Below are 22,972 nucleotides of genomic sequence, written 5' to 3'. Positions count from 1 at the left end.
GAGCCACTGTGAAAGCTCAGGATAAATGTCAGCGAGAGTTACAACGGGAGATCACGAGGTATGTCCAGACTGAACAGTAAAAAGGAAACGATGTTATTGTCCAGAATAAGCAAGAAAATAATAAAACATACAAGTATAAAACATATAATGCTTGAGTTGACAGTACTAAAATGTTGCAGTTTCTTCTTTAAAGTCAAAAAGACTAGGAATTAATCAGACAGACATTTTTGACCAACCTTTATCTTCCAACTTAACAGAAAGAGACCAAGCCCACCACTCTGGAGCTGGAGCCTCACTGTCATGCCAAAGGGAGAGGAATCTGAAGAAAATTTCTCTCCAGTCTCTCTGTCTGAGGGCAGCAACCTTGAACTCAACCACCCTCTTCCCTTCCAGATGTCAGAGGGAGAAGCTTCTCAAGGCCGAGGGTGCCCTGGGACCCATCTCCTCCTCTTCCACGTCCTTGACCTTCTTGCATAGGGAGCTAAGAAGCTGGGCTGAGTACAAAGTGACTTTCCCCGCAAAGCTTACACAGACCCTGCTAACGAGTTCATGAAAACCTCCAGGAACTGCTTCATGAATGCGATACATGTACGTGTGGTACAGCCCATCCTGTGTGGGAAGTGATACTTCTCTGCTGGCGGTAACCCTTCTTTTGACTTCGGAGCTCACTGAACAGCTAACAACAGGTGACATTTATATGTGGAACATGTGACATATTATTCCCTTTTGCTTAGTGACCTGTATAGGAACCAAATGGAAGCCGGACTAGAAATCAATATCAAATTGTTCAAACAAATTCCACTTAAAGAATGGTGATTTGGGGAAGTGAAAGAATTCTCCCTAGATTTGTTTACTGTGAAGTAGAAGGGAAGAGCATTTTTAACTGGTTTGAAATGACATCTGATGAAATGACATGGAAGGTGATGAAACATCATCCTCTGACCAAAGGTTCTGATTCAGTTCAGTGCCTCCTCCTCTCTCTTGCCATCTTCCCATTTTACCCACTAAAGAGCTTCTCATATCAGGCTAAGAAAACCTATCAATATAAAGTCCAGTTTGAAAGTGAGTGCTAAAAACTTATCCATAATTAAGCTAAGTAATGGCCTCCTGAAAATTAATTGGGACAGACTCTGAAATCCATAAAGTCATAAAGTTAAAAAATTTATAAAGTTACAAAATCTCCAGTATCCCATTTTTCTATGTCCTTCCATCCAATTTCCTCTCAGACATCTGCATCTCTCTCGCTCCCTTCCTCTCTTTCTCTGTGAACCTCTCCCCGTCTCTCTTACCCATATTTCTTATTTAATAAACCTGTTTGCAAGAAAGGAAAGAATCTTGGGTTAGTCATTCACACTTTAGTGTGAATTAAAGTCAGTGAGTCAACTCTCACAGGAATGAGGATTTCAAGCCATAGCTCTAATTGTGGAATGGCTGTTTTTGAACTCCTTTAAGGATATTTCATGGAACAGCTAAATTCAAGGAAGAGGAGAGGAACTGCTCAAATCTGCCTATGCATAAAGGCAGCCTTGATTCCAGTTTTGAGAAATGAGAGCCTTTAGCTGCCACTCCAAATTGAAAGTGAATTCCAATTAATGCACAGACATTGAGTGAAACTTATAATCTGTCCTTTGGGGATTTGTTGGTTTCAAAACCCTCCTCTTCTCTGGGCCTCAGAAACATCTATTCTGATGGCCTGTGTCAGCCTGGTAGGGTCTATTCTCACTCGACACCTGGTCTCTCCACTCTAGAAGCCCTGTCCCCCAGCAAGTTTTATTTTAAAAGACCCATCATGAGCTGCTTGGGCCAGATGCGGCTGTGAATCCTTCAACAAATGTTCTGCTCTAGTGAGCACGACCCTCTGAGCAGAAAGTTGATAGCGCTCTGACATATGGCTGGTCCCCTGGAGTCTCTCACTCCTCCCTCAGCCGGAAGAACTTCAAAACTCTGAGCCAGTGGAAAATTCAGTCTGTTCCAAGCAACAGAGACAAGTGTGCTCCCAAAATGAATACTGGCATTTGGAAATACCCTAGGGTATTATAAATATAATCTTTCTGAGGTGTGAGTGTGTGTCAGAGAGAAAGAGATGCAGAGTGTGCGCGTGTGTGTCTGCCTGCACACACGCATGGGCGTGTGATGACAGTAAGGGGCACGAGGACAGGCTCAAAGCCAAGTGTCAATGTCAAGAACACGAGGTCAGGGGGCGCCTGGGTGGCTCAGTCGTTAAGCGCCTGCCTTCGGCTCAGGTCATGCATGATTCCAGGGTCCTGGGATCGAGCCCCGCATCGGGCTCCCTGCTCGGCGGGAAGCCTGCTTCTCCCTCTCCCACTCTCCCTGCTTGTGTTCCCTCTCTAGCTGTCTCTCTCTCTGTCAAATAAATAAATAAAATCTTTAAAAAAAAAAAAAAAAGAATACGAGGTCAGGCATGGAAAAGAATGTCCACTCTGTGCCCAATACTAAATTCAGAATTTTCTATTGCTTCTTTCCTGAAGAAGTGGGGGAAAGGGAATTAGAGAAGGGGAAAAAAGGAGAAAAATGAGAGAAAGAGAGAGAAGCAAAGACAAGATGGAGAAAGAGATGAGTGGGGATGAGGACAGAAAGGAATAGGAAGTGTTCTTACTTGACGGAGAACAAAAAGCCTGGACTGAGAGAGACAGTCAGAATGAAGAACTGCTTATCAGTCACAGGGCCTACCATCAGTTACAAGCGATTCATTTCTCCCTTTATTATGTTTTGCCAACTATCAACTTTCATATCCAAATAGCCCACCCCTCCCATAATGCTATGCCAAGCCTAATCCGCCATCCACAGGACATTCTGTTACCTGCCAAAGAGATGGGCTTGTTCTGGTGGGTCTTACCCTGTTCTGTGTCTCTGGACATGCTGCCCAGCCTCTGGGGCTGAGGAATAGAATGAAGTGAGGTGAACTGACACTGTGACCTTCACTGCTCTTTAACCAACTGAGCTGACCAGCCAGAAGAGGCAACATGGCCCCAGTGCAGGGGCCCTTAACCCTTTATGCACCATGGTGCCTGTTGGCAGGCAGATAAAGCCCACAGACACCTTCCCATAATAATGTTTTAAATACATAGAACTATAAAAGAAAACAACTACATTGTTATGGTTATCAAATATTTAAACAGTATGTCATAGTAATATTTGTACTCCTTCATCAATGCTTTAAGTACTAAGATCTGATGACGGGTCAAATAACTACTGTCCTTTCAAAGAGCAATGGGAGACGTTTTGAGACTATCGGGTAATATGAAAAGATCTGTGATTTCTATGGTGACAAAGTCACAATGCTAACACCACTGCAGTCTGCTGCCTGCATTCTTACTAGAAGGAAAAGCTAGATTTCAAGGAAGGGTTAGATAAAATGGAGATGTCTTTCTTTTCCCCATTCAAATGCATGAATCAAAAGGAAGGAAATAAAGGAGTCGCTGATGCTAACAATAACAGGAACCATAATAACAAAGCACCATCTGCTACAAGAACAACAGCGAACATGGCTGCCATCTATGGAGCCCCTTCTCTGTACCAGGCTCTGGGCTAAGTGCTTTCTGCATATCATTTCCCTTCATTCTCACTCTGTGGAAGGCGTCATTTGCCCACTTTATAGATGAGGAAACTGAGGCTTAGGGGTTTTAGGGGACTTGTCCAGGATCGCAGGGGATGAGCAGTTGAGCCAAGAATGGAAGTCAGATTGTGTCTGTCTGTCAACAGAGCCCACATTCACCAAGTCTCTTGGAGAAAGAGGAGTGCCGGGGCAGGGAGAGAGAGACAGAGGTGAATGCCCAGGAGCACTGTTTCCTTTTTCTCATCCACACCCATGTTCAACTCGTGTGAAATGAGGAGATAGGGGTCAGAGAGGATAGGAGCCTATAGATCACCGACACCAACAAAAATCTCAGAAACACTAAAAAGGAGGAGCTATGCAGGAGGACTAGCTCTTTCAGATAGTCATATACCAAAATGCCTCTATAATTAATATAGTATGGTAATGGCACATGAATAGACAGACAGATCACTTGAACCTGGGTGGAACTTACTCGCCATGCAGCCACAAATGTGATCCATAAGGAGGTACTACCCCTGAGTGAATCACACATACTGGTTTCTCAATAAGACTCTGCCAGGTTTGAGGGAGGAAGGACAACTAATTTTTCAAAATGGGTGTTCAAACAGGATCTGTTTCTGTTTAGGTCATCAGATAAGACTTGCACATCAATCAGTAAGTCACAAGACCAAACTAAGCTTAATTTAATGCAACCCAGGACTGCAGTGGCTTTCTTCATGATCACATCACATAGGTGACTCAAATTGGATTTATTTTCAAATAAAATCTCTCTGCCTTTGACACACATATTACTGCTAAGCCGTGTCACATCCTAAGAGTGTGCCATTGGTGTTTTGGAAACAAATACAGTATCTTTCGTTTATCCCCATTACATTGAATTCCATGGTCATGTCACATCATGCAAACCCTTGACTATTTTTGCACTTTTTTGTTGTTATTAATGAGCATATCCTGGTAAACACTGCTTCTTCTCCTTCACTAAGATTTCAACATCTCTTCTAGAACCTGATGTGAGATAATCAAGAAACTAGACCACTTGCAGAATTTACCTTCCTCTTTCTTAAAAAATCAGATGGGCATTTGCCTATCTTATCTTTCATCTTCTCTCCCATAAACACAACTTGTCATAGTTCCCTAGATTTTCCTTTCAGGATTGAAACTCTCATCACCCACTGCTGGGAGTGATCGTTGTTGATGGTTCGTTAATGAGTTCCTCTTCAGGCATTGCTCTAGCCCAAAGGAGCTGCCTGCCCCTTTTGGGAAGAAACTGCCTCCAATGGCTGATCAATGGGTGGGTACAAAAGCCTGGTCCTGTCTCAGTTCAGACCTCTCAGAAGGGACGTCCCAGCTCCAGAGCTCCCGTAGAGGATCAGATATAGCCTTTGTTGCAAACGTACAACAGATCAACCTCTCCCACTGCGCCATTGGATTTCCCTCGCTCTGCTACATCTTTCCTGTGAGCCTTCCCCCCTAACTCTTCTGCATGCAAATCTCAGTGTCCATTTCCAGGAAACACCATCTGCAGTGCCCATCCCAGAACCAGTCACTGGGGTGTTCTAGACAAATCAAGACTCATCAGTGAAGCTGGAGGTGGGGTCAGTCCCACCAACATCCCATGGCCGCCTCGCTGTCGGGGAGGGTTTGAATGGCAAGAGATACCAGCACAGTCGCTACACAATACAACATGCTGAGTGATATAACAGACATACAGACAATATCACAGCCCAACAACTGCTGTACTGCAGGTGCTAAGAAAAAAGAAAGTAGCCCCCGACACCCACAAATAATCACAGGTGGACTGTAATAGTATTACAAGCTGGTCAGACACTCATAGTCAGGCCATTTTGTTCTCCTGTTGCACATGAACAGTCTCACAGAACACCAACCTCAGATAAACTTACTCTGAACCATGATGAAGTGCAACAAAACAAGGTCACTGCATAATTTTGCCTATGCAAAGACAAAAACAAGGTCACTGTGCCACCCATCAAACCCAATCATAGAACTGCCCTCATTCTCTGATGGTTTCCAATTTAGAGCAGATTCTTGATTTCTTAGACACTCCCTAAATCAGCCAACCAAAGCCCAAATCTTATAATAAGTTCTCTGTAACTCTCTGTTACGGAGATGACCCATGGAGTACGTTTTCCCTCCATCAATGAGTAATAAACCCACCTTAGTTCATTGCTGGCATGTTCCTGGTGGTCTTGGCTGAAGGGTGCGGACAGCACTCAATAAGCATGTGTGGGTGAATAACTGAGTGTATAGACGACAGTTCCCTCCTCTCTCAGGGGAGCCTTCATAGAGGAGGTGACCTTGGAGCTGGTTCTTGAAGGATGATTGGGCTTTTCCAGGTGAGCAGAACCAGAAAATCCTTCCCAGGCAAGGAAGTGGTATGCGCAAAGTTTGGCAGCACAAAAATGAGGATGATGAATCCACGTGGGTGAGGTATGGGGTGAACTGGGAGGATGCTGGTACCAAATGTGCAGGTCCTTGTACATCCACTTAATCCTGTCATCAAAGAGCACAGAGAAGTTGGAAGTAAAGAGCTCTAAATTTGAAATCTGGCTGAAAGGAGAATTACCTGAGTAGCCATAACCAATTTTTTTTTCCTGGGCTTCCCCCTGGCATTTTTTTTTAAATATGGAGTGGGGTGGGGAAAGAGGGAAAGACACTTGCTTTTGTTAAATCAAAATTGCATATTTTGAGTTCTTCCAGTTTTCCTAATCTTAAATTTAAGGCACATGGCTGGCAACCTCAAGCCCTCTATTCCCTAATTACCATGAATTCTGAGAAGATCTAAAAATTGGGGCCAACAGTGTAAGTCCTGGTATGAATCCAAAAGCCCAAGAACCAGGAGCACAGATGTCTGAGGGCAGGATAGGATGGATGCCTCACCTCAAGCAAAGAGCAAATTTGCCCTTCCTCTGCCTTTTTGCTCTCTGTGGGTGCTCAATGGATTGGATGATGCCCACTTGCATAGGGTAAGGTGATCTTTATTCAGTCTTCTGATTCAGATGCTAATCTCTTCCAGAGACATCCTCACAGATACACCCAGAAATAACATTTTGCCAGCTCTCTGGATACCCCTTAGCCCAGTCAAGCTGGCATATAAAATTAATCATCACAACTTGCTGATTGGTTGTGAGAGTACAGTACTATATAAGTGTTTGTTAATTACAGGTCTTTTGAAAATGACATATATCTGATAAATTGAAGTAGATCGAAATGCCTCCAGTCTTTTTTTTTTTTTTTAAGATTATATTTATTTGCGAGAGAGAGAATGAGAGACAGAGAGCATGAGAGGGAGGAGGGTCAGAGGGAGAAGCAGACTCCCTGCTTAGCAGGGAGCCCGATGTGGGACTCGATCCCAAGACTCCAGGATCATGACCTGAGCCGAAGGCAGTCGCTTAACCAACTGAGCCACCCAGGCGCCCGAAATGCCTCCAGTCTTATAAGCCCTCTCTAGTGCCACCCCAGACCACAATTACAGAGAATTTTGTGTATATTTGGGAAATCCATGTTTCCATATTTTTACTACATGTGTATTGATAAACCATATAAGGTAGGCATTATTTTGTACTTTTAGACATAAGTAGTATCACAATGGGTATCATTTTATGATGTGCTTTTTCCACTCAATATTATGTCCTGAGATCCAGAATTTTTGTTAATATATGCAAAACTCTTAGAACTGTGCCAGTAAACATGTATTAACTATTATTATTCTCATAATTTTTTAAAGATTTATTTATTTATTTGAGAGAGTGAGCAGAGAGAGCGAGCACATGACTCGGGGGGAGGGGCAGAGGAAGAGGGAGAAGCAGACTCTCCACTGACACGGAGTCAGATGCAGGACCCTGGGATCATCACCTTAGCTGAAGGCAGACACTTAACCGGCTAAGCCACCCAGGCACCCCTATTTTCATAGTTATTAATATGTGGATTTAGATCATTCCTTGTAATCACTTTATAGTAATTGAACACTAATTATATTACCTTTTATTTAGGTTATTTCCAATTTTTTTGTGACTATAAACAAAGAATACCCCATAGAATATGCTTAAACAAGACATGGTCATACATTCACGAGTTTGCACTTATTGAAAAGTGGGTTGTAAGGAGAATGTACTTTAAATTTTGCTAGCTATTGTCAAATTGCTCCCCAAAATGTCTGTAACCATTAGTTCTCATAACCAATGTATGAGAATTCCTACTTTTCTAGATATCTGCCAAACACTATGTCAGATTTTTCAATCTGTTCACTAATATTTTTTAGTTCCTGCTCACTAATAAGTGAGAAAGGACTTTTTTCCCTACATTTATTGGCCATTTAGGGACGTAACCTTTTCTGGGGTCACAGAACTCCTTGAGAATCTCCCTCAGAAAAATGCACATGAGAACTCGCACCACACTTTGTATACATATGAAGCCCCTCAACACCATCTACAGACTCCTCAGAGCAGAGACTCTCAAATTGTTAGTGGATATAAGAACCACCTGGGAAGTTTGTTAAAGTGCAGAATCCCATGACCCATCTTCAGGGATCCTGACTCAGGGTGTCTGGGTAGAGTCCAAAGGGTTGTTGCAGGTGGTAATTTTAAGAAAGACAGCTTTAAGAGTTCCTGGATTCCCCGTAAGAAATCCTCTCTCTGCTTGCCAAAATGTCCCCTTTTCCCATAGCTATGAAACAAAGGATAAAGTCACTACATTTAATATACAAAAGCTGTAACCTGCCTTCAACCTGACACTGTTAAATCCGGAGTTACTACTGTGGGGACACCCTGTGCCTCTCATCAACTTGGCTAGGAGGGTGGGTGAAAGGATGAAGAAATGGGGTTACATGTGATGCAAAGAAAGACCCCAGGAAAGGATAAAATTTAGGAAATTCTAACCTATACAGAAAAGGGTACATAAAAAGCATCTCCCTACTAAATATGAACAGCTTGTGTTTGGAATGGCTTGTGTTACTAATTTTAATACATGAGCAAGCTCATTTTTTGTCTATTAGATACTTTTTTAAAATTTATTTTTGTTGGGCGCCTGGGTGGCTCAGTTGGTTAAGCGACTGCCTTCGGCTCAGGTCATGATCCTGGAGTCCCGGGATTGAGTCCTGCATCGGGCTCCCTGCTCGGCAGGGAGCCTGCTTCTCCCTCGGACCCTCCCCCCTCTCATGTGCTCTCTGTCTCTCTCATTCTCTCTGTCTCAAATAAATAAATAAAATCTTTAAAAAAAATTTATTTTTGTTGTTGTTAGATACTTTAAAGATTCTCTTGTGAAAAGAAGGAAATAAATTGTTTCCTCCCAGATCTAAATTCACATATGCGACTATTGTAAGATGAAGAAAATTGGGATCGCCTCAACTGCAAATAAGATATTTTCTGTTTAAAAACCTAGTACCAAGGAAGCCATGAACCAAAGAACTTGCAGAACATTTTGAGAGCAGTTAAGCATCCTTTTGGTATGACGATGATGTTACACTGATACATTTCTCCCCTTTCTTTTTCAGGCGGGCAGGTTTCAAGAGAGAGTTAATCCTTGTTTTTAACCAAGTCACACGCAAATACATTCCTCTCTGAGCTGTTCAAAGGCCAGCATCCTCTTGTACCTTCCGTCTAATTCGGTTCTGCAAATGATGCCAGGAACAAGAATTAGGATCCAGTTCTAGGACTTTAGAATGACTCACTGGTTAACTTTGGTCCAGCAACAATAGCAAAATGACTCAGTTGCTCTGTCTGTGAAAGTGGGGCAATGATGCTGGCTGCTTACCTCACACAAAGGGATGAAGGAGGGCCAGGCTTGGAGTAGGGGGCATTATGTGGGTGGGGAAGAGGAGGGTGCCCAAGAAGAACCGGAAGACCATGGAGGGGGCAACCTGACACAGAACTGAAAGAAATCTGTGAGTAGGGTGTTCTATAAACAGTGGGGAAAACCAAACGAAGTCAACTCCCATCCCTTGTCCTTCCAGAGACTAGCTTTCTACTTTCACAGGTAATTCATTGGGTTCAGAGTGAAAATGATGGTCCAGGCTTTCAGAAACTTTCTAATGCCCATTATCTTGTTCATTTGGCCATATATTATTTCTCATACTATTAGATTTTCCAATCTAGACTGTATGTTCATTAAACATGGGAATTATGATTGATATACAGGTATACATATATATGTATATACAAGGTAAAATACCTGTAACTCTCAATATAAATACTGTGTGTGTTCAGCGAATGAATTCTCACACGTGGAGTAAAACAAAACACACACCCACACACACACACCCACACAGCAGCATTTTTCCCCAGGATTCAAGCCAGGCAAAAGAACAAGGGTTGGGGGGGGGAGGAGACACGTGCTGGGAAGACACTTCTACTTACATATTCATTCCTGCCTGTATTATTTATGATATAGATAAAATTGCAGTAATGGAGACCAAGTAACCATGACTTAAACAGAATAGAAGTTTATTTTTCTCTCATATAATGTAGCTGCTCCATAGCGTCCAAACTCGAGTTCTTTCCACCTTTCTTAGGGTGTTATTCTCATCTGCATGATCCAGGCAGCTCACCACAACATCCACATCCTGACTGAGTAGGAAAAGAAAGGAAAATACATCTTCCCTTGCAAGAACACATCTCTTCACAGCCCTTTGGCTAGAACTTAGTCACATGACCACACACCTAGCTGCAAGGGAGCTTGGGAAATGTAGTCCATATTCTGAGTAGCCAACGGTCCAGCTAAAAATCACTGCCCTCTAACAAAAAAGAAGGGAGAAATGAATATTGTGGCAATTAGCCATCTCTGTCACACTGTGCAGCATCAAAAAAAACAAAAGTAAAAAGATGTGGATTTCCCAGAATTGCTAGGAAAAAAGCCCCCTTGGACTCAGAAGTAGCTGGCATTAGCTGGTATCATGAGAGTACTGATCTACCTGCAGTCATTCCAGACGTTCATTCAGGGAAAAGACCATTCTCAACTTTGCGTATTTGCCTTTTAAAAGCCTGCACTTTCTTGTACTAATCTCTGATACTCTCAAACTTCTTTTCCTATGTCAAATTTGGGTGTTCATACTACAGATAAAATTTTATATTTTTTGGGCACCTGGGTGGCTCAGTTGGTTAAGCGACTGCCTTCGGCTCAGGTCATGATCCTGGAGTCTTGGGATCGAGTCCCGCATCGGGCTCCCTGCTCAGCAGGGAGTCTGCTTCTTCCTCTGACCCTCCCCCCTCTCATGCTCTCTCTATCTCATTCTCTCTCAAATAAATGAATAAAATCTTTAAAAAAAAAATTTTATGTTTTTTGACCTCTAGGGCAGTAAAAGCCCACTTTGATTACTGTGTGTATACAAGACTAGAAAATTAATGCATTTGGTGTGAAATCAGGGATCTGCCTGCATTCAACTTGAAAAATAAGAATAAAAAGCCAGTGAGCATGCCCAGAGTGGGCATGATCAGACAACCTTCTAGTCATAAAAATTAGAGTAACCATATAATAGTTAAAATCTAGGGAGCTCCCCTCCACTTGCTAGATGGGATGCTGCGAGATTCACGAATTGCTTAATAAAGCCAAATAGATTTTCAAATAAAAAAATAGTTAAAATCTATTGAGGACTTACTTTCTGCCAAATGCTTTATCTGCATTATCTTATTTAGAATGCTAAAATTAAAAAAGTGTTGAGGAGGGTGTTACTATTACTATCTTCATTTTCAGCTGAGGAAACTGGGCTTAAGAGAGTTAAGTAACTTGCCCATACTACCCAGCTACCAAGTGGCAGAGCCTGGACTTGAACTCAAGAATCTAACACTAGTATTGGTATCTTTAACCACTGGGCATACTGCCATGCTGGTGGAATACAGGACTATGAGCAATGTCCCATGCAACCTTCCTGCCAACAATCACATGCATAGCTATTGACCCTGTCAATCACTCTGTCTGCAAGTATTGGGGTGGGAGACCTAAGCAAGAGAACAAAAGTTCAAACCTTCAGTATTTAAGAAGTTGTCTTAGAAAATTAAAGCCTCCATAAAGCCTTCATACAATGAAAAAATTCAGAAAAACTTTAAATATATTAAAAATAGTTCTACATTTGATAATTTTCTTCTGTGATTATTAGTGCTCACAAAATCTAAGCTATTCCAAATGTCAGATCTACAAACTACTCTTTTGTAGCATTTGCTGCTATTGTAACTTATCACGTAATAATTTAAGTTTACCTTGGTGGAGAGTAGACTCCAGGAAGATATGTCCCTGGCTTTATTCCCAAATTCAGAACAGAATGGTATCCAATAATTATTTATTGAGTGAACCAGTGTTTTCCTTCAATATATCCTTTTAGCATTATTTGCAACCTATTAGAAATAGTTAATATAAATATTATAATTATATTAACAGATGTTGTTGTGCTTCAAAATTTGATACTAAGAACTTGCACTATAAAAAGTTTTGCTTAATCCATGTTAACTTATCACAGGAATTTAATATCCCCCTGACTTGTATCTGTGTTCCCTGTGGAATTTCATTTCTATTAATAAGTTTGTTTACTGGACTACTTTTTGCCCCCAACATTTTGTGTGGTTGGTTTTAAATTTGACACCAGTGGATATGAATGAGTCAAGTCATTAAGATCTCACACTGCTTCAGAACATGGTAATTAAGCTCCAAGAAGAATGACCCCAGGACCCATCTGTCCTTAATAAATCCATTCTTGAAAAGAAATTCCTTCTAGTTACATTGATTTCCCCTAGAAATTCCAGGTGAAAATTCCGGAATTATTTTTACCCTGGAATTCTTATTCTTCATCACCTAGGCAGAAAAGATTCCTACTAAATTTACACAGATCCTTAAAACTGAAAGGACTTTACTTCCTTAGGGTTTTTTAGTGGTTGCCCTCTCAAATGCATGTTTCTTTTATTGCTTCCTTTTTTGAACAAGCCCTCTCTCCACATCTATCTTCTACTCCAGATTTTCAGCTGCAAGATTATAAAGAACCAAGGATTTCCCAGGTGAGAACTGGCCATCAGTTTAAATATATCATGTGAGCCCTTAGTCTCTGAAAGGATAAAAGCACCAGTGTCTGTGAGGTTAAATCGAGGACTTCTCACTAAACACTCACTGGAAGAAAACATGCAGACTGGCTAGCTGGTTTTCTTCCACAAACTTTTTTCCCCCAACTTTTTATTTTGAAAGTTGTCAAACCTTTAGAAATGTTGAAAGAAAAAAAAAAAAGAAATGTTGAAAGAACAGTTTAATGAACAGCTATGAACCTAAACAGTTGTTAGCATTTTCCATGTTCCAAATGCTCCAGAGAAAATTTTCTTTCTCTTTATACATCTATATACTTATGGATGTAGATGTACACATTTACATATTTTTTACTGAACCATTTGAAAGTAAGTTGAAGAAATTATAATACCTCACCCTTAAATATTTACATCGTATTGCCTAAAAAAAACAAGAATATTCTCCTACATTGCCACAATACCATTGTCACACCCAAAAAATTTATCATAAATTCGATAATATTATATAATACACAGTACACAATCACATTTCCCTAGTTGTCGCATAATATGCATTATAGTTGGACTTTTTTCTTCTTTTCTTTTTTTTTTTTTTTGATGGGGAGGGTTCCCCATATTCATTCAAGGTTCACACATTGCATTTGGTTATCATGTATATTTAGTCTCTTTTAATCTAAGTTTATATACTTCCAGCCCTGACTTTTTTGTTTTGCTTTGTTTTTAAAGTTTTTTGAAGAGTCCAGGGTAGTTGTCTTGTGGAACATACCATATTCTGAGTTAATCTGATTGTTTCCTTGTGATTCAATTCCACGTAAGCGATTTTGGCAAGCATAATACATTGTGATGCTGTTCCCGTGAACTTTGAACAAACTCCAGAACAAGGATTTTTATCAAGGCCTGAGTGATCAGATTCAAAAGAGTAAGGGGGAAAAAATGAGATTTAATATATACTGCTTTTAACAGAAAGGTGAGATGTCCAATGCAAAATGAAAGATGGGGTATCCAAGATTCGTGTCCAAGATTATTACTAACTTATGTGTGTTTGAAAGGGGCCCTTGTCATGTCAAATCTAACAACCTTTGTGATATCATCAGAACTGAGATTTGGGTAGGGTCAGCATCTGCCCTTGCAAAGTGGATAATGCCTAATTTTGTGCAATTTCAGGAAGGCAGAAGGCCACTCTGTCCCACTCAGCTACACTACCTCTATTGTGTTAGCAATGATTCCCATCTACTCTTATTAACCATCAAAGCTCTTTAATGAATAGGTACTATATGTCAGGCCTTATGCTTAGTGTTTTATTGATCTCTACTTTACAACAACCCCATGAGGTAAACATTATTATTCCCATGTTATAGATGGGAAACTGAGGCTTAGTAATACAACTTCATCAAGGGTCCAAGCAGCATATTCGAGATTTGAATCAAAATCCACCTCACTAACTAAAGTTCCATAATCCCATGTTCTATCGGGTGCTCCTCTATTCCCCAATCTCACCTCATTCACCAAATAGCTTTGTCTTCTTTCTCTAGACCATACACTGCACTGAGCATCCAACAGCAGCATTTTATGCCAATAGGTCCTTCTAGAAATTAAACCATTATTGTTTGTGCCATGTCTACTTTGTGCTAGGCTTCTTGCTGAATGCTCTTCACACATTTCCTCTCCCCAGGAATCACGTAAAGAAGGTGTATATTAATAATGTCCCATGGTCACTCAACTAGTAAATGGCAGAGTAGAGACCTAAACCAGATCTGACAAGAGGCCCGAGCTCCTAACCAAGATACTTTTCTGCCTGGCTGGAGGAATAACATGGCAACCCTGAACAATACAACGGCACGGAGACTTACAAGTAGTAATAAAGGCCAAAACACTGATTCATTAAGCTCTGAACTCCTCTGCCCCCATACTACTAGGAGCACAACTCCAAAAGAGACTCCCAGAACATTCCCCTAAATGGGCCATGGGCTCATCGGCTCCTGGGAGCAAATCACTACACAAGACTCCTCCCCCCACAGAAAAAAAATATTAGTCCTCCTATATTCAGCAAGAACCAGGAGCCAAGATACCACTAACGGGAAAACACACACACACACACACACACACACACTCTATCTCTATTTGAATTTCCTCCTACACTCAAACACTTTGAGATGATTGATTGGGTCTAATAAAAAAAGATGTTTCCCTGCAGCTATAGAGAGCAAATGCCCCAAACTAAAACTCAGAACACAGTCTGACTACAATTGCTATGCCTATAGCAAGAATATCCCAAGAAACAAACGAACAAACAAAAAACAGCTTAGCCAAATGCATCCAACCTGTTCTCCAGCACTTTTATAGGACAGGAAGTCTAGAAGGTGAGGCTGGGGTTACTTCTTAGGGTGCCTACCTTATGCATATCCTGGTCTTTGACAACTGTGCCTCATCCATGACCCACCTCCCTACCACAGCTGATGGGACCTAGATGGATGTTGAGGAAAGGAGAGTGAGGCAGGAAAGGAAGGAAAACAAATACAGTGGTGCATTACAGAGCTGGCTTCTGCTTGGGATCAAGCATGACCGATTGCTCCATCTCCAAGGACCATCTTCCAGCAGGCCACATGAGTGAATGCATCTTAGGACTGGCTCCAGAGAGAGGAAAAGGGAAGAATTTATCCACTGGCTCCCATTCCCCCTTGGCCAAAGGTTTTCTCCATGAGGTGTTAACTCCTCCTCACTTCCCACTTGCTTTACACAGGCACTGAGCAGGTCAGCATCAGTAGGGAATCCCCAGGGTGGAAGATGACAGACACCTGGGAAACAGGCGTTTGTCAGGTTGCCACCTACAAAAAAGTCAGTGGGAGCCCACGCAGAACCAGCAACAGAGACAGAACAAATAAGCAGAGGCTCGTGGGTCAGGTGAGTCTGAGAGCACCTGACGTGGCTCCTAAGAGGCGTCTTACACAACATCTCTGTCCTCTCAGCACAATTCCAGGCTTGCTTACTGGACATTTCCATGTGAATGTATAATATGAAGCTTAACATGGTCAAAAGAGAACTTTTCTTCCCTCCCCACTCCAACACGCTCCTCCTACATCTTCCATTTTTTGGCCAATAGCATCTTAACCCAACCGGTTGCCAAGCTAAAAACCAGAGTTACCATTGGATCTTCTCATTTCCTCACCACACTGCCAGTATGTCCTGTTGGCTCTAGCTACAAAACATATCTGGTCCCATTCCCAATCCACTCACTTCTCTGTGTCCACACTACACCCAGCCTAACGCATCCATCACTAGCTCCCAGGTGGGCTCTTTTGGACTAACCAGCCCTCCTGCCCGTTACCCCTTCACAATACAATCTCCATACAGCTACAGCCAGAGTGAGCCTCTTTTTTTTTTTTACATTTCATTATTAAAAAAAAAAAAAAACCTCAAGCATATACAAAAGTAGAAATAATAGTAAACCAAACCCCAATTCAACAAGTATCCAATCACGGCCAATCTTGTTTCATCTAACCTCTAATTTTAAGGAAAATCTCAGATATCATATCATCTGATATATAATGATATGGTTTTACCTAAGTTTGCATCTCTTCAAAATAGGAACTTCAAAATAAATAACTATATCAAGGGAAAGATCAAAAACATTGCAAACAATTGTTTTAAAAACCCTAACTATATAACATTACAGAGTGCTCTTTGTAAAGGTAAAGCAGGTCACGTCACTTCCTTGCCGAAAACCTTTCAGTGGCTTCCCAACATGCTTTGTATAAACAAAGCCAAACTCTTTATTAATGCCCAGAAGGTTTGACCTTACATGACCCCTGCCTATGTCTCTGGTCCCAACCCAGCCAGGCTCTCTCTGTCCACTGCACGCCAACCACACTGGCCTTCTTTGTGTTCTGCAAATGCTCCATGCCCATTCCCCCCTGAGAGCCCTTAGTTGATCTCTCTGCCTAGAAGGCTCATCCCTGTCATCTTCCTACGCTTGGCTCCTTCTTGTCATTGAGGTCTCAGCTTACATAGAACACCTCTTGTCACCAGTCTCAAGTAGCCATGCAGTCATTACCACATTACCCTCTTCTAATTCTCTCCATAGTCCTTTGCCCATGACATTTCCGGTGTGCCCTGGACAGGTTTACACTTATTGTCAAGTGTGACTATTAATAGACCTTGTTGGCTCTCAAATGTGGGCAACAGATTTTATGGTCACCTTATTTATAAGAATCTTATTTTTGTTTGACTTAGGCTTGCTTATTGTCTATCTCCTCCTACAAGGATATACACTCTTTAGCATATATTCTCTGTGCCTCTGAGCTCTCATCTGACTATTTCTCCACTGTATTCACAGTGCTTGGCACTTGGGAGGTCTGAGGAAGGAAAGAGGGAAGGAAGAGGGAGGATGTGGGAGGTGGGAGAGAAATCTCAGGCTTTGACTGTCTAATTCCTGGTTCAAATCATTCTTTGTATTCTCTGTCCTTGGCTTCCATAATCCTCTAAAATTGTTCCTATTTTGCTTAATATAGATAGAATGGATTTCTGTGACTTATAACCAAGTAATTCCTGAGAGCTGCTAATTTCTTTTAAGAAATTGCTCATTTTCACCTTATAACATACTTTCTCCAGGTCAGTTGTTCTGTTTAATTTTAGAAAAACTATTATAGGAGCCATAGGTATAGATTGAATGATTATATCCCCCCAAAGTCCATATGTTGAAATCCTAACCCCCCGTGCAATGGCATTAGGAGGTAGAGCCTTTGGGAGGTGAGTAGGTCATGAGGGTGGAGCCTTCATGCGTAGGATTAGTGCCTGTATAAAAGGGACCCAGAGAGCTCTCTCATCCCTCCTGCTATGTGAGGACACAAGAAGACAGCTGTCTATGAGCTAGGAAGAGGATTCTCACCAGAAACCTAATCTGCCAGCACTGTGATCTTGGACTTCCCAGCCCCCAGAACTGTGAGAAATAAATGTCTGTTGTTATAAGCCACCCAGTCTGTGGTATTCTGTTATGGCAGACAGAACTGACTAAGGTAGCCTTCTTCCTAAAACAAGGAAAATCCACAAAAAGTGTTTTCCTTAACCATAAGCCATTGAGAAGTTTGGAATTGCAAACAAGCGGTCTAAACAAAACGAATCATTTCTACTCTACAAACTACCATAAATATTAGGGACATTGGCAATAAAACTTCAGATCCTAGTTATGCCTGGGCCCATTTTTATAAAAACATTTCAGTAAAAAAGATAGTACGTCGTCAAAACAGCAATAAATCCTTGAAATAAGACCCAGATTTTTTTTTTTTCACTCAAGCATGTAAAAAGCCTGTGTATGCCATTGCCTTCAGGTCACCCCCTTTCAGGAAATTCATGCTTTAAATAATCACTGTAAAATTAAAGCCATTCTGTAAGGAAAAGAATGGTAGGAGTCTTCATTCAGACAGAACAATATAAAAATCAAGCCTTGGTCTTGTTTTTTGTTTTGTTTTGTTTTGTTTTTTAATAGAAATGGTGGGGACTAGGGGTTGCCCCGAACTTCAGATGATAGCTAATGATAGAAATGTTGATTTACAGCAGACAATATTAAGAAAAATTTAATAAGCTCACCCCCCCAAGTAATAGTAGCTGTCCTTGAATAAAGAATGAGGTTACCAACTATTGGAAGGGACGACAAAGTTCTACTGAAGGAATGTGCCTTGGACCACCTCCCCTTCAACCTCAGATCTACTTTATTTCCCTGACAAAAAAGGAAAAGTGAGTTTTAGCAACCAAAAGCCTCTCAGAGGGCCTCACTATTGACACATACACACCTTCCTTTAGTGAGGCTACTCTCAGGAGAGGTAAGTGCCTTTTCTGTATGAAAGGCACTACATGTTCACTCATGTCATGAAAATTTATTGCCCTGATCTGTGACCTGGGTGTACAGTGATGGGTAAAAGAAGCAAAACCCCTGCCTCATAGAGCTCACAGTCTTGTGGTACCCTCAGAACTAACATTGCTCAAATACCAGCCTATTTCATTTTCCTATTGAGGCAGCATGGCATACACCCTGTTGTCCATCAAAGAGCCTGGGTTCAAATCCTGACTTTACAACTTAGGAGCTCTGTGATCTCAGGCAAGTTACTTACCCTGTGCCTCAGTTTCCTCTTCTGTAACCTCATAGCTTTGTTGGGAGGATTAAGTTACTACAGCAATTAACAGTGTAAAGCAATTAGATTGGTATCTGACACAGAGTAAGCTACAGATGAGAGTTTGCCACTTCTATTATTATCACTGCAAAGGGTGGGATTGATTTGGAAAACTTAATCAATGAATGTTATGCATCCAAACATGCCTGACCAGTTTCCTGGTAGCCAGGCCCTTTTTCCTCCAGACAGGAATTAGGAAGTTTCTTATCTGGAAAAAAATGAATGGCTCCAGAAAAAAGACCTCCATAGAATGGCATTTTGAAGTTTCCCAGCATTTGAGCCAACTCTCTGCCAATCACCCTAAAATAACTACCATCAGGCAGTAAGCCCCACCCAGGTCAGAAGCATTCCCCACTCTACTTTAATAATAGGGAGACCTTTAAAAATAGAGAGGTGCCAAGAAAAACAAACAGATAATGGCATCTCAGAGTAAACAAAGAAAAGATAGGAAACTGAAAATAACTCTAGTCTTCTGAAAGATTGAGGAAGATAATTGCATCCATAAAACAGCATCAAAATGCTATTTAAAAAAAAAAAGAGAACAAGAGTTCTTGTAAAATTAAAAATAGAATTGCTAAAATTGAAAATTCAATAGAACAGTTGGAAAATAAAGTAAAATATATATATATTTTAAAGATTTTATTTATTTACTTGATAGAGAGCAAGAGAGCACAAGCAGGGGAAGAAATTCATGAGTACATGAACATTAGACTTGAAATGACACAGACTGGGTTTTCCAGGCTCTGGCATGAAGTTTCCAGTGAGGCAAGAGTCATGTGTGTCAGAACACCTGTTGGCTTGCAATCTTATTGTCACCTTCACCCAAAATGGTTACATCAGGTTTTTTTGAATGGTTTTTGTCAATGTTGGTCTGAGAACATGCTGTGCGAAATAATAATGATTATTATTAAATTCATGATGATAATTACCCACACACAAAAATGTAAAACAAAAGATAAAGATGGTTAGTACAAAAGAAAAGATAAAATATATAAAAGATCAATCCAGGTCAAATATCTGATAGGAGTTCCAGGAAGAAAAAGCAGAGAGCATAAAATTATTAAAAAAAGAACTCAAGAAATTTTCTGAGAGCTCGAAGAACATGAATTTTCAGGCTGAGAGGAATTAGCACAAAAGAAAAAAGCTAGACCAAATAACAGCGTCATAAAGTTCCAGAACACTCTCTCATAAAGAGAAGAAATGTAGTCCTTCCCTCAAACCATATACCAAAATTGATGCCACGTAGATTATAAATATGTAAGTCAAAACTTGAAATCTTTTAGAAAAGAATATAGTATATCTTTATGTCCTTACCATAGAGAAGTACTTCTTAAACAAGTCACTAAGTATATAACTTATAAAGAAAAAAAAGGGATACATTTGACTACATTAAATTTAAACTTCTATTTCTTCAGAGGAGACTATATCAAAGACTGCCTAGGTGTTCACTTACCCTTTTGTCTCCTCCTACACATAGTCAGACTGCATTTCTTAGCCTCACCTGCAACAAGATGTAGCCATGTGACTGCATCCTGGCCAGTAAAATGCATTCATTTAGGACAAGACACCCTCCATCACTTTAACTATATCTGGCTTACAGTATTTTCAGCATTTCTGAGGGTTCAAGATATATATTTATGAAGCACTGGCTTTGGACTCAGCATGAAGACAGGTACAGCAGAGAGTCAGTGCTGCTTTGTGGTTAAGGAAACCACTCTAGAGCCTCTCAGCTCTGCCACCTACTAGCTGTGTGACCTTGGGCAAGTTACTTCACTTTTCTGTGGCTCATTTCCTTCATTCGTAAAATGTGCAGCATAACAAGGACAGGGCCTACCACATGTAGGCATTGTAAAGTTTCAATAATACATAGTAAGTGTTCAAATATCTTTTATTAGTTTTTTTTTTTTAATTTTTTTGAGAGAGAGAGCTCAGGTGTGTGATCACGAGCAGGGGAGGGGCAGAGGGGGAGAGAGAGAGGATCTTAAGCAAACTCCACACTTAATGTGATGCCTGCTGGGTGGCTCAGTCAGTTAAGCAGCTGCTTTCAGCTCAGGTCATGATCCCGAAGTCTTGGGATTGAGCCCCACATTGGGCTCCTTGCTCAGTGGGGAGTCTGCTTTGCCCTCTGCCTCTGCTCCTCCCCACCCCACTCATGCTCTCATTCTCTCTCTCTCTCAAATTAAAAAAAAAATTAAAAATAAATAAATAGGATTTAACCCTCCCAAATGGGAGGGAAATAATTATCAAAGCACTAAGACAACTTTTTCTCTGCCTAGTGAGGTGCCTGACACATAACGGGTGGTCAATAAACATTTTTGAATGAACAAATAAATGAATATGAGAGTAAGTAATAGTGAGAAATCAACTTAAGCAGGATAGGCATGAGCCTCTCAGCACTATTCAGCAATATTTTCAGTGTTGCTCAATCCCAGCTCACATGAGAATCACTTGGGAGCTTTCTGAAACCATCAATGACTGAACCCCATCAACAAGATCAATTGAATCAGAAACTCTGGGATAGGAAACAAGCATCGGTATTTTTTTCTTTTTTTTTAATAAGGGTGATTCTATTTTGCACCAAGTTGAGAATGACTGCTTTAACTAATTGAGTTGACTCCTTTCCTATTCCCCATGGTAATTGTTCTAAAACTCCCTATTTCTTAAGGTCCCTGATCCTCTTATTCTTGGCTGATGGTTATTCTTCATTTTCTCTCTTATACCTCATCTTTTACTCTATTCTTCCTTGCTCTTCCTATTTCAGGAGAATATGTGTATCCTCGGACTCATTCACTGCCTTCATTTTGTAGTTATCATATCGTGATATGGAGTAGACCATGCATCTGTCCACTCTCCAACTAGACAGTAACTACTGTCTAGTCGGACAGGGTTCATTCATCTTTGTACCGTCACTGTGAAGAAAGGTGGTCGCATACTCCTCAGGGGTCAGGGGAAAAAAGCCAATGCCCAGCATGGGGGTAGGTACTTCATAAATGTCACTGAATGGGGAGGTGGGGCCTTTACCTGGGCCTTGAAGGATCAGTAGGAATCAAAAAAGAAAAGGGGAAATTTTATAAGGCATAGAAAATAAAAACTAAGATATGAAATTCAGAACAGCAGCATTTAGCTCTTCCTAGAACTTTCTAGAAACTACTGTCATTGAACTTTAACCACACATACAAATAACTACTACTTCACACCAAAATTCCTCTGGTTGCAAATAAAATATAGCCTTTGAAAGTACTCTGTCAAGTATAAAAGACAACATAAATGAAAGGATGCTGTTAAAAGAAAAAAGAACACACGAGAAAGAGAAATCAGCAAAAAGCATCATTTTGTTTCAACAAGGAGATACAAGTGCAACTCCTCTTGTTCCTCAGTGTCCAAATCTGTAAAATGGAGACAATAAAGAATACTTCCCTTTATGGGACTGATGAGGTGTTTAAATGGGCTAATAAATACGAAGAAGATAGAACAGGGTCTGGTATATAGTAAGCGCAATAGTTAACTTTTAGATAATATTATAGATAAAATCCCATTATGATATGCTAAAGATCGTTACAGCTATTCACTCCTGCTAAATAGCTGTAATTAAACTGTCAAGGAGGCTTGGAAACTCAAAGACAGCTACCAAGTCACCCTTCCGGCCCCTGTTGCCAGGGAAACTAACTCGGTTCCTTTAACTTTTCCTCATAGGTGTTATTTTCTCAATCCTTACTCATTGTCCCTTTCCTCCACAGTCCTGAAACTCAGAGGGATAAGAGAGGCTGCCTTGTATGGACCTGTTATCCCATATGTCTCACCTTCTCTCCCTGGTCCTTTTGGCAACCCTGGTTAATATCACCAGAGGTTTGTCTAATTTTGTTCATTTTCTTAAAGAAGTAAGTTGCCATGGTTGATCACTTTTATCTTTGTCTTCTATTTTATCAATGGCCATTTCCTTTTTTTAAAATTATTGAGGTGTAAAAGTTTACCCTTTTTAGTGTACAGTCCTAGGAGGTTTAACAAATACGTACAACCATGTAATCACCACCCTGAAGATATTCAGTATTTCAGTTATCTCAAAAAGTTCCCTTATGTCCCTTTGTGGTCTTCATTTTCTGCCCCTATAGTTTTGCCTTTTCCAGAAAGTCATATAAATGGAATCAGATGGTATGATTTTGAGCTTTTTGAATCTCGATTCTTTTACTCAGCATGATGCATTTGAGATTCATCCATAT

The sequence above is a fragment of the Neomonachus schauinslandi genome, chromosome 5 (assembly GCF_002201575.2).
Source record: "Neomonachus schauinslandi chromosome 5, ASM220157v2, whole genome shotgun sequence".
NCBI classification, from domain to species: Eukaryota; Metazoa; Chordata; class Mammalia; order Carnivora; family Phocidae; genus Neomonachus; species Neomonachus schauinslandi.
The sequence above is the reverse complement of the archived record's forward strand: the minus strand, read 5'-3'. Positions refer to the sequence as shown.